Here is a 13,427-nt window from a genome sequence, read left to right on the forward strand (position 1 = left end):
TTGGAACAACTCCGAGATCCCCGATGAAGTTCCTCAACCAAGCTGCTTCTTTCGACGCTTCACTTGCTGCTATGTACTCTGATTCACAAGTAGAATCAGCCACCGTATTTTGCTTGGAACTCTTCCAAGTAACTGCTCCTCCATTCAGTAAAAACACCCAGCCTGACTGAGAAAGGAAGTTATCTCTATCCGTCTGAAAGCTGGCATCACTGTAACCATCTACTCTCAAAGTATCACTGCCACCAAGCACAAGGACCCAGTCCTTTGTCCTTCGCAAATACTTGAGTATATTCTTAACTGCTACCCAATGATCTCTACCTGGGTTTCCCTGATAGCGACTGACCATGCTCAAAGCAAATGCCACATCAGGGCGAGTACATGTCATAGCGTACATGATCGATCCGACAGCGGAAGCATAAGGTACACGACTCATGTCATCTATTTCAACATCTGTACTCGGGCATTGAGTCTTACTCAATTTGGTATTGCTCTGGATAGGTAGCTCTCCCTTCTTGGAATTTTCCATACTAAACCTCTTTAGTACCTTATCCAAGTATGTGCTCTGACTAAGTCCAATTAGTCTCTTCTTTCTATCTCTAAATATTCTAATCCCAAGAATATAGGCAGCTTCTCCAAGGTCTTTCATGGCAAAACACTTTCCAAGCCAAGACTTAACTTCTTTCAAGGTTGGAACGTCGTTACCAATGAGTAATATGTCATCGACATACAACACCAGAAAAGTTACTATACTCCCACTAGCCTTGATATACACACAGAACTCATCTTCACTTCTAGAGAAACCAAACTCTTTGACTTTCTCATGGAAGCAAAGATTCCAACTGCGAGATGCTTGTTTCAATCCATAAATGGATTTCTCAAGCTTGCACACTCTATTGGGGAACTTCGCATCAACAAAACCCTCTGGCTGACTCATGTAAACATCTTCAGCCAACTTCCCATTAAGGAAAGCAGTTTTGACATCCATCTGCCAGATTTCATAATCATGAAAGGCAGCTATGGCGAGCAATATCCTAATAGATTTAATCTTAGCCACTGGCGAGAAGGTCTCATCATAGTCAACCCCTGGGGTTTGAGTGAAACCTTTTGCAACCAGTCGAGCCTTGAATGTGTGCACATTTCCATCCATGTCTGTCTTCTTCTTGAAGATCCATTTGCACCCAACTGTCTTACAACCTGGTGCACTATCAACCAAATTCCAAACTTGGTTGTCATACATGGACTTAATCTCGCTGTCCATTGCCTCTTTCCACTTGGAAGCCTCTGGGCCTGCCATTGCTTCCTTATAAGTGACTGGTTCATCTAAGTTTACCAGTGTTCTGTCACTTATGAATGTGTCACCATCTGAAGTAATATGAAAACCATACAACTCAGGTGGCACACTCACCCTAGTGGATCTTCTAAGAGGTAATGAGTTATCGATTGGTTCAACAGGAACTGTTTCCTCTGGTTGAGTGCTAGTGTCATCTAAGGTTCCTTCATTGGCTGACTCTTGAATTTCTTCAAGATCAATAGTGCTCCCACTGTCCTCTTTGAATATGAGCTCTCTTTCAAGAAAGACTCCTCTTCGTGCTACAAAGACCACGTTCTCACTAGGCCTGTAGAACAAATATCCAAAAGACTGCTTTGGGTAACCAATGAAAACACATTTCTCACTTCTAGCTGCTAGCTTGTCGTGAGTCTCTCGTCTTACGAAAGCTTCACAACCCCAGACTTTAACATGTGCTAACGAGGGAACTTTCCCTGTCCACATTTCGTGAGGTGTTTTGGCAACCTTCTTTGTAGGGACAAGATTGAGGATGTGGGCGGCTGTCTCTAAGGCATACCCCCAGAAGTGAATAGGAAGCGAAGCCCGACTCATCATAGAACGAACCATGTCTAACAAGGTTTGATTGCGCCTCTCAGCTACACCATTTAACTGTGGTGTCCTAGGAGGAGTCAATTGTGAGACTATCCCACATTCTTTCAGATAGTCGTTGAACTCGATACTAAGATACTCCCCGCCTCTATCGGATCTAAGTATCTTTATCTTTCTGCCCAATTGATTTTCGACTTCATGCTTAAACTCTTTGAACTTTTCAAAAGTTTCTGACTTATGCTTGACCAAGTAGATATATCCATATCTGCTATAATCGTCAGTGAAAGTCACATAGAATCGATTAGCATCTCTTGTAGTTGATCTGAAGGGCCCACACACATCCGTGTGTATGAGATCCAACAGACCTTCACCTCTTTCACAAGACCCTGTGAATGGTGATTTTGTCATCTTTCCCAAAAGACAAGATTCACACATATCATTTGATTTTAGGTCAAATGATTCCAACACTCCATCCTTTTGGAGTTGGGCTATGCGTTTCTTGTTAATGTGTCCAAGACGACAATGCCACAAGCATGCCTTGTCTACACTATTAGACAAGTCAATATTAAGTACACTATTTCCTAGGCTATCAACACAAGTCACTGTTTCATACACACCATTACAAGGCAAAGCTTCAAACATAAAAACACCATTCTTATAAACAGAAATTGAACCATTCAAATCATTAAAAGAATATGTAAAACCTTGTCTGAACAATGCATGAAATGAAATAATGTTTCTCGTCATCTCAGACGAATAGCAACAATTTATTAAATCTAATCTAACATCATTACTAAGCAGAAGCTGATAAACTCCGATCTTGGTTACTGGTGAAGACTTTCTGTTTCCCATGATCAGGTTTATCCTTCCTCGCTCTATCTCCTCACTTTCCTTTAGACCCTGCAAATCAGAACAGATATGAAAACCACATCCTGTATCAAGGACCCATGAACGAGAAGATAATGAGTTATTAGCAGAAATAGTGTAAATACCTGCCGAAGATGGCTTCACTTTGCCATCCTTGATATCTTGCAGATATTGTGGGCAAGATCTCTTCCAATGCCCCTTTTGGTTGCAGTAAAAGCAAACTGCCTCTTTTGGATCAGAAACATGGGGAGTGGAACCATTGGGCTTAGCCTTTGGGCCATTACTAGATGACCCAGCTTGAGCCTTGCTCTTCCAGCTTTGCTTGGGAGGACCTTTCCTCTTTTTCCCCTTTCCCTGTCCAATAGCCAAAACAGGGGCACTAGCAGGTGTGGGGGGTATACTTTTACCCTTCATCCCTGCCTCAGCTGTCTGCAACAAGTTGTGCAATTGGGCCAAGGTCTGCTCAGTATTGTTCAAATGGTAAGTTAGAATAAACTGACCATAACATTCAGGAAGTGAGTTCAAGACCATGTCAATGGCCAATTCCTCATCAAAGTGAATATTGAGCTTGACCAAACGCTCTATGTAGCGTTGCATTCTTTGCACATGTGACACAACTGACTCCCCATCTTTCATCTTGCAAGCCATGAGTGACTTGACTACTTCGAACTTTTCTTGACGAGCTCGCTTATTTTACTTTTCCATAAGGTCCTTGTTCATCTCGAAAGGCCAGTAGTCCTCATAGTACCTCTGCAGTTCTGGGGACATAGTTGCCACCATGATGCATGCCACTTTGGTAGCATCATCGTAATGTTTCTTGTAGGCAGCAAGATCTTCAGGAGTAGCTTCATTCTCATCAAGCTCTTTGAGCTCCTTTTCAAGAACATATTCTTTGTTCTCGAAACGAAGAGCCATCTTGATGTTGCGCATCCAATCGTTATAGTTTGAGCCATCCATAACGACTTTGGAGCATATATTGAGCAAAGAGAAGTTTTGGTTGGAGGAGGACGAAGCAGAAGTGTTTCCAGGAGTAGACATCTGAAAAGAAAGAAAGTTTTAGTTAGATTTCAAGATACCTTAATAGAATAACCCAAAGATATAATATCAAGGTTAGGATCCAACTATGAAGATTCACAACTTAGAAATGGGATGCCGAGATCCAAGTGCAAATTTCATAAAGGTAGGTGAATGACGATTCACCAATTCCACCATTAGACGAAACAAACGAAGTGAAATTCCTAATTCTTTTGAGATACATTGAAACTATTCAATGACATGTTTTATTCTCAGATTATGCTCTTCTATTTGTGACTGGGATGCCGAGGATCACAAACAAGATGTGAATAACCATGCAAATGTGCTTGGTAACCTCATTGTCTTTATCATTAACTATTGATGTGCTGGTAAACCACACACGCTCCATCAAAATGACAGTTATGAGATACCCATTGCTACTCTTTATTAGTGCCTTTTAGTGTGCTGGTTAACCACACACGCTCCACTAACGACCAATAAAGCATAATGTGCAATTTCATGGATTAGCATACTTTTCACATTTTTCCTAAAGTAACTAGAGTTGGGATTTTGAAAATAATGTTCTAGTACTTTCTTTAATATCATTATACTTTTAATGAGAAGTAGTTGTCCTATCAAATCCGTTCTGCTAACGACCCTCCACTAATCAAGGAAGCGGTGGGTGAGAGTGGACACCCATTCAACTACCATTTTATAGGCAGTTTCCTTATACCCCCCTTATAGATTAGCTTCGTGAATGAGGCATACTAGCGATTTGACTGACCATATTCTTATACATATAATATTAAACCTTTAATTATAATATATATATAAGGTGTGTTTTAAAACTTTTTAAAACTTCAAGGGTTTATATAAATTTCAAAATTTAAGCTGTTAAATTCAAATTTAAATAAACCAATTAACTAGATTTAATATTTATCTATTAATTAACTATTAATCAAATTATTAAATCTTGTAAGGATTATCTAATTAAATTAATCAATTAATTTAATCCTAATCCTTATCCCTCTAATTTCGAAAAATAGGGTAAGGATAATTATCCAATTAATCTAATTAAGTAACAATTATCCAAAAACAAGAAACCCTAGTTATCCTCTAGCATATTTCGAAATTTACAAGGGAGGAGGCTAGGGTTTTCAAAACCCTAACCCTAATTTCGATTAGGGTTCTTTGGAGGCTAGGGTTTTCGAAAAAAACCCTTTGATCCAAAACCCTAGAAATCGAAAATTTGGCCTTTAGGGTTTAATAGCTATAAACCCTAATTTGCAATTCAACAATTGTAGCAATTCAATTTAAAACAACAATGGCTCTGATACCACTGAAGGGTTTTAGGTACAACAAATAAACTAGAAAAACAATTCCTAAGTTCACATGCAACCTACTTTGGATCTATGTTTTAACTATTGAACATACAACTTTGAATTGCAAAACAAGAACCCTAGAGGAGAGAGGCTAATTTCGAAATTAACAAACTAGGGTTTAGGGTTTACATACCTTTCAATTGTTATAGCAAACAATTGATAATCCCTTGATCTTGATCTTGATCTTCTTGGAAGCTTTAGCACCACAAGTGTAATGCCTCTAATGGAATCACACTCAAACTAGCAAGAAGGAAAGTAGAAGAGAGAGAGAGGAGAGGGAGTATGCAAAATCTCGGCCTTAGGGTTTCTTCAAAAGAAAGAGTGTCCAAAAACATGAACCAGGAGGCTCCTTATATAGCTGAGGGATCTAGGGTTTAAGGGAAACCCTAGTTATCCTTTGCTTAGGGCCTAAGCAAACCCAAGGGCCTTATCCAAGCCCCTATGGACGAAATTATTAGGGTTTCCCCTAAAGATTTCGTCCACCCTCTTCCAAGGGGGTTCTAGAGCCTTCCACTCAACTATTAGATAATTGCAAACTAGTCCCTGCACCTTATAATTAATTCTTTTAACCCCAAAATCAATTCTGATTAATTTCTGGCTAACAATTAATTAAACATAATGATTTCTAATTAATATATTAATCCATTAACATATTAATAAATCATTTATATATATATATATATATATATATATATATTAATTAATCTTATAAATTAATATCTCTCCTTTCATAATTTCCTTGTCCAGTTGCTAGGTTGAGGGCAACCCAAAAGGACTGTGCTGCTATCAATTCAAGTACATACCAATTATAGTTATGGGCTTAGACACCTAATCCAACAAATCTACCATATGCCAAGGAACCGCAATAAGCACCCCCAGAGAAACGAGGCTCCAATGATAAAAGACATCCAAACTCGGGAATTTGTCCCCCTCCTGCCTTTGGTTGATGGTGTTTACAATTAATCGGTATAAGAAGTGATGGAGGGTAGACCGGATATCACTTTCCTGGGTCGTTCCTGATTGATAGACCCCATTGGCGATATTGGGCCAGTAGTTGGCTTCCTTGAACTCATTATTTGAATTGAGACATCGAGCTATAAACTCAGTGTATGATTCAATGTGTACTTCAGACGGTAAATAGAGCTCCATCCTCAAAGCAAAGTCTGCCAAACTCAATTCCGTTCTTTCTCCTCCAAAACAAAAATTAATGTTTTTTCTATCATGAATGCCTTTTTTCTTGCGGAAATGCACAGTAGCCAAGAATTCCACATATAATTCCTTGTACAAAGGTTATTGAATCCGGAAAAGGCGTCTCCAAGCCATACAAACAAATCAGCCTTGGACCCCGCTAGAAGACTTTGTTAGATATTGTTGAAGTGCTTCCAACAAGCCAACCTCTTCCATCCAACTCCAATTAATTTCACCAGGAATATGCACTTACCTTTCTTTCAACCAAGCTAACTTCTCGTTCCATTGAACCATAACCTCGTGTGCTCCCATATTTGGGAAAGAGTACCATGGGAAATCGGGACGACCCCCTTGTGGTTGATTTAGGTGACCCCTACCCTGCATGATTTGCACAAGAAACATATAACACCATTCCAAACAAGCAATTTAGAATTAAGAAGAAAAACAGTCAAGATAGTCTGAAATAACAATGACCACGAGGAGGACCACGACATGTCATCGTGGTCGACGAACAGTTCGAGGACAAATTTAAAATTGAACTAATTTTAAACCATTATAACTCAAATTCTGGGGTTTACTTAGGCCATCAAAATACGTGTTTTAGAGTAAGATTCAGAGCAAAAACAATCAAAATCAACCCCAAATTGAATCAAATTTCGGAACCCTAACTAACCAAATACCCTAAATAAAAGTTCATAGCAGTGAATTCGTTCCATAGATGCAGTAATACTTGATTATTAACTATTAAAATGTTTAGAAATCATATCTTTTCCTTTGATAAATTCGAAATTGGAAGAAAATAATGAACTCGTGGGAGCGCAGGCACGTCGTGAGTGAGGATGAATGTAAAAAGAAAAGTTAAATTTTTTAGGTTAAAAACCCTAAAAATCGACTGCGGTTGAACAGTCACCACGTCGCGAAGGGACCATCACGTCGTGGTGTTTTTTCAAAATATATTGTGTTGTGTTCTGTAAAGTCACAACGTCGTGGTAAATAAAATAATTTTTTGGGAACAATTTTCATAAAAACTTCCACCCCACACTCATTCCATGCTTGCCCTCTCAACAAAATCCACAAAGAAGTTCATAAGAGTGAAAATCCAACAAAATGAAACAAAATAAGCAAATAAAAGAAAAGGAAAGAAAAATGAAAACTTTAAATCACAGGTTGCCTCCTACAAGCGCTTCTTTTTGGGGAGTCGTGAGCCGAACTCCTTCCCGCTCTACGTTGATGCGGCTACTGCCAATTTCACGATTTCTCCCTCATTTTCCTCAATTGGCATCCCTTCCTCATAATGCTTTACCTGATGTCCATTAACCTTGAAAGGAGTTCCATATCTTGTGATTAACTCTATCGCTCCGTGTGGAAATACTTGTTTCACAATAGACGACCTGTCCCATTATGTCTGTAATTTCCCGGGAAAAAGCTTCATTCTTGAGTTGAAAAGGAGAACCTTTTTCCATTCTTGAAAATCCTTACGTCCTCTCAACCTAGCATCATGCCATTTCTTTGTTTTGTATTTGTAGATCAAATAGCTTGTGCATGCTTCATTTCTCAATTCCTTTAGGGCATTCATTTCCATTAGACGATTGGTTCGTAATTCGGCCAACTCAAAATTGAAAGTCTTCAAAGCCCAATACGCCTTGTGTTCAATTTCTACCGGCATATGACAATTCTTTCCAAAGACTAACCTATATGGTGTAGTACTAATAGGTGTTTTAAAGGCGGTTCGAAATGCCCATAATGCATCATCTAGTTTTTCCGACCACTCCTTCTTGTTGCTACCAACTGATCGTTCAAGAATCATTTTTAACGCCCGACTTGTGACTTCAGTTTGCCCACTTGTTTGCGGATGTTAGGGTATTGCAAATCTATGGTGTACACCATATTTTTATAACACTTTGGCTAGTTGTTCATTTGCAAAGTGAGTTCCCCGATCGCTTATTAGAGCCTTTGGTACATCAAATCGAGAAAACAATCTTTTTAGGAATCTTACTACCACACGAGCATCATTTGTTGGTAAAGATTGTGCTTCCGCCCATTTTGAGACATTGTCGACTACCACTAGTATGTACTTATTTCCTCGAGAAGCCGAAAATGGTCCCATAAAATCGATACCCCAAACATCAAATACTTCACAAACTTGGATGCTATTTTGGGGCATCTCGCTTCAGGAAGAAATGTTGCCCGATCGTTGGCATGAGTCACATTCCTTAAAAAAAATTTTGGCATCCTTGAAAATTATAGGTCAATAGAATCCCGAACCATATACTTTCTTTGCTGTGTAATGTGCTCCATGATGTCCTCCGGTGGGTCCGTTATGGAAATGCTTCAAAATTTCCAAACTTTCCTTCCTGAATATACATCTTCTTATCATACCATCCGTGCAGCTTCTAAAGAGATATGGTTCATCCCAAAAGTATTATTTCACTTCTGAAAATAATTTTTTTTTGTTGAGTCAATCCTTTTGGAAGATAGTCACCAGCCAAATAGTTGGCTATATCCGCATACCATGGCTCCTCCCCTGCAATCACCATTAGATATTCTTCGGGAAAATCGTCTCCAATTTTGTGTTTTAATTATTCCATTTTCGGGTTTTCCAGTCTCGAGAGGTGATCGACCGCCATATTTTCCATACCCTTTTTTATCCCTAATCTCGATGTCAAATTCTTGCAAGAGTCGCACCCATTAGATCAATCTTGGCTTAGCATCATGCTTAGCAAATAGATACTTAAGCGCAGAATGGTCAGTAAAGACAATAATTTTGGATAAAACTAAGTAAGGGCAGAATTTGTCAAAAGCGTAAACAACAGCCAAAAGTTCTTTTTCAGTCATAGTATAATTTTCTTGGGTTGGGTTTATTGTCTTGCTTGCATAATATATAGGTTGAAAATGCTTATCCACCCTTTGTCCAAGGACTGCTCCTACCGCAAATCACTCGCATCGCACATGAGCTCAAATTTTAGGTTCCAATTTGGGGCGATCATGATCAGGGTATTGGTTAATTTGCTTTCAATAATTGAAAGGCTTCAAGACATTCATTTGAGAAATCGAATGTGGCATCTTTCAAAAGAAGTTGGTTTAATGGCCTTGTAATTTTCGAAAAATCTTTTATAAATCGGCGGTAAAATCCCGCATGGCCTAGAAAACTTCTTACTCCTTTTACGTTTGTTGGAGGTGGTAATTTAGCTTTAGTGCCAACCTTTGCACGGTCCACCTCTATCCCTAATTTGAAGACTTTATGTCCCAAGACAATCCCTTCTTTGACCATGAAATGACACTTCTCCCAGTTTAAGACCAAACTGGTCTTTTCACATCTAGCAAGCATCAAGTCTAGGCTGGACAAGTAATTGTCAAAAGAAGACCCAAAAACAGAAAAATCATCCATGAAGCATTCCATGAACTTTTCAACCATGTCATAGAAAATAGCCATCATGCATCTTTGGAACGTGGCTGGTGCGTTGCATAACCCAACTGACATCCGACGACAAACAAAGGTCCCACTTGGGCAAGTCAACATGGTCTTTTCTTGGTCTTAAGGATCAACAGGGATTTGAAAGTATCCTGAAAACCATCTAAAAAGCAGTAATAAATGTGACTGGATAATCTTTCGGGAAATTGATCAATAAAGGGTAAAGGAAAATGGTCTTTTCCAGTGGCATCATTTAGTTTGCGATAATCGATGCACACACGCCAACCGGTTACCGTTCTTGTAGGAATAAGCTCGTTTTCTTCGTTTGCCACCACTGTCATGCCTCCTTTTTTAGGTACCACACACTGGACTCACCCATTGGCTATCTAATATTGAGTAAATTATACCAGCATCCAAGAGTTTGACTACCTATTTCTGGACTACTTATTGCATGTTCGAGTTTAATATCCTTTGGCGTTGCACCAATGGTTTAGATCCCTCTTCCAAATTGATTTTATGTGAAAAATATGAGGGACTAATGCCCTTGATATCGGTGATCTTCCATGCGATGACATTCTTTCGTTTCTTGAGTACTTCAACTAGGCTTTCCTTTTCTTGTTGTGTGAGATCAGTTGCTATGATGACTGGCTTTTGTTCATTTTCTTCCAAGAATACATACTCCAAATGTTCAGGAAAAGCTTTTAACTCGAATTTTGGTTTTTGTTTAGTGACCACGATATGGGCGTCTTGCCACGTCGTGGTGTCGTAGTTTTTTCCGTCAGATCGAGTAAATTCAGAATACCACGGCATGGTGTTATTACCACGTCGTGGTGGGTATGCACTTGCTTTTTTCAATTCATTGTACTCACTCTTTTCAAGTAGCTTCTCAAGTTCTTGCAACTCATATTCAGCATCAAGATCACCTTCTTGTAGAACCATGTACCCCTTAGTTTCTTTTCTTTCCATCTTCTAAGCTCTTTCTACAAAATTTCATCGAACACATCTACTGAAAAAGCCATGTCATCACTTATTATTGAATGTTTTATTGCTCTATTAACTACAAAAGTTACAGCTTCTTCTCCAACTAGAAGAGTGAGTTTAGATTTTATTATGTCTACCAAGGCTCGGGCAGTGCTCAAAAAGGGCCCTCTAAGAATAATCGTTACTTGTTCGTCTTCCTCCATGTCTAAAACAATGAAATCTGCGGGAAAAACAAACTTGTCAATTTTAACTAATAAATTTTCACAAATTCCTTTTGGAAAGGTCACCGTTTTGTTTGCTAACTGGATGGCCATGCAAATTGGTCTTGGTTCTAGGAGGTCAAGTTTCTTGAAGAATGAATAAGGAATTAAGTTAACATTTGCTCCCGAATCGGCTAGAGCATGGCTTGTGGCTAGATTCCCAAATTGTCATGGAAGTGTTAGACTACCCGGATCACCCATCTTCTTTGGTAGCATGTTTAACATAGCAGCTGAGCAGGTTTCATTTAGTACTACTTTAGACACCTCCCCCGTCTTCTTTCAGTTTGTTAGGAGATCCTTAAGGAACTTTGCGTACTTTGGCATTTGAGATAAGGCTTCAATGAACGGGATACTGATTTGAAGGGATTTGATGTGCTCTAGGAACTTCTAGTATTCTTCAGCATTTTTAGCTTGCCTTGCTTTACTAGGAAAGGGAAGCAGTGGGCGGTATGGCTTAACTGGTTCAACAGTTTTGTTTTTAGGTGTTCGCCATGTCGTGGTGACTGTTCAATACTTTTTTCTTGACTTGCTTCTTGCCCTTTCTGCTCATCATCCGGGTTATTGCTGTTAATAGGAGTCATATGGGTAACAAATTTTCCATTTTTCGTTGTAATGGCCTGGATGTGAGCTCCTCTTGGATTTTGTTCGTTATTTCCTGGAAGTGTGCCCGATAATCTTTCGTTGAATTACTTTGATAGTTGCCAGATTTGTCGCTCGATGTTCTTGATTGCAGCTTTCTGATTTCTAAGTACTGCTTCGGTATCTTCGTGTCTCTTTTTCGATGCGGCAGCAAAACGAGCAAGCATTGTCTCGAAATCGAGTTTCTTTTCAGGAGTCGGTTCCTCTTTTTGGTAAAAGACTCTTTCTTTTTGTTCATATTTCTCTTCCTTGTCTTTCTTGTACTCATCATAAGGTAACCACTTCTTTTTGGGCTTTCTCCAGTCTTCGTCATAACGATCACCGCTCGAATAGCAAGCTTAGGCCTTTCGATTTCCATTTTCATCAAGATCACAATCTTTGGTTAAATGCGGCTCATTAGAGTTTTCATACCCCACTCGTATTGCATGGATTGTTTGATCCATTTTAGTCATACTCCTATCCATGTTATGCAACATTGATAGAACCGCCACCATGTCATCTGAAGCAGAATTCATGATTCCCCTAGTTACATCTTGTCGAGGGTTATGATATTCGCTTGAATGTTTGGAAAATTCCTCAATTTGCTCCTAGATTACATCCATTTCTTTCTTTTTTAGTGGCCCTTGAGAATCAAGGAGTTGCCTAGTTGTTACATTTACCCCATCATAGAAAATCGAGACTTCTTGTTGCACATTTAGATCATTTTGAGGACAGTTTCTAAGAAATCCCTTATAACACTGCCATGCCTCATACAATGACTCTCCCGTTTGTTGCTCGTAATTTGCAATAGCCTTCTTCAACTTGGAAACCTTCGATACTGGGAAAAATTGTTGTATGAACTCTTCACGCATTTGTGCCCATGTCGTTATTGTGCCCAGTGGGAGTGCCTACAGCCAATCTTTTGTTGCACCCTTAAAAGTAACTGGGAGCATTCTTAGTAAAACCGTCTCGCGTGGTATGTTGAAGTAGTTGGCGATATCATTGACCTCATTAATGTACTTGTGGGCGTCCTTGTGGTCTTTCCCGTGGAATGGTATGTCCTTCAATTGAGCAAGTATGTGTCCTTTTAGTTCAAAGCTAGCTATGTTGGGAATTGTGGGTTGCACAAGTCCCGGTTCGGTGTCTTCACGCATCCGTCTATTGTATGCTTCCATCATTATGTCAGCAATGTCTGTCATGTTGGCTTTTGGATCGCTTTCGGGTTCGCTTACTTTTTCTGATTCGGGTTCCCTTTCTGGCTCGTAACCAGATTCCTTTTTGTTAGGAGTCTTCTCAAAACTTTCGAATTCACTTTCTAGAGTCCTTTTGCTTGATTCTCCGAGTTTGAATGTCTTCTTCTTATGGAATGCTGACTCAGGATCGTCAAACAGTGGTATGATCGGTGTTTTTGATCCTCGGGTCATAAATCACTGAAACAAAAACAAATGAAACGCGTAAAAAGAAGAAAACGAAAAATAAAATTTAACTGCTACGACACCACGACGTGGTGCTTATGGCCACAACATGGTAAGTCAATCAGAAGAAAACTAAAACGAAAATTAAGAGAAAATAGACAGAAAAATTTCTAATAAAATAGCAGATAAAATTTAACTAAAAATGGACCATTCCCCGACAATGGCGCCAAAAACTTGACGTGAAAATAATTTTGCACTATTTTTTAACCTACTTATGTAACTAGTTATTATTCCTAAGGCAATGTACCTAGTCGAAAATAGAATAGCACAAATAGTCGGGTATCGAACATAGGGAACAAAATTATTAGCTAATTTTATCTACTAATTACCTAAATTACTATTTAATAAAAGAAA

The 13,427-nt window shown here is 39.0% G+C and overlaps 1 non-coding gene across 1 annotated transcript; it reads left to right on the forward strand.

Moving 5' to 3' along the window:
• The first annotated feature begins 12,315 nt into the window (after positions 1-12,315).
• LOC145118076 (small nucleolar RNA R71) lies at positions 12,316-12,422 on the forward strand. The gene has a single exon (XR_013713060.1). It is a non-coding gene; the product is annotated as a small nucleolar RNA R71 (small nucleolar RNA).
• Positions 12,423-13,427: the final 1,005 nt, after the last annotated feature.

Source organism: Lactuca virosa, chromosome 5, assembly GCF_052849685.1.
Source record: "Lactuca virosa cultivar CGN04683 chromosome 5, Lactuca_virosa_CGN04683_v6, whole genome shotgun sequence".
Lineage (NCBI taxonomy): Eukaryota > Viridiplantae > Streptophyta > Magnoliopsida > Asterales > Asteraceae > Lactuca > Lactuca virosa.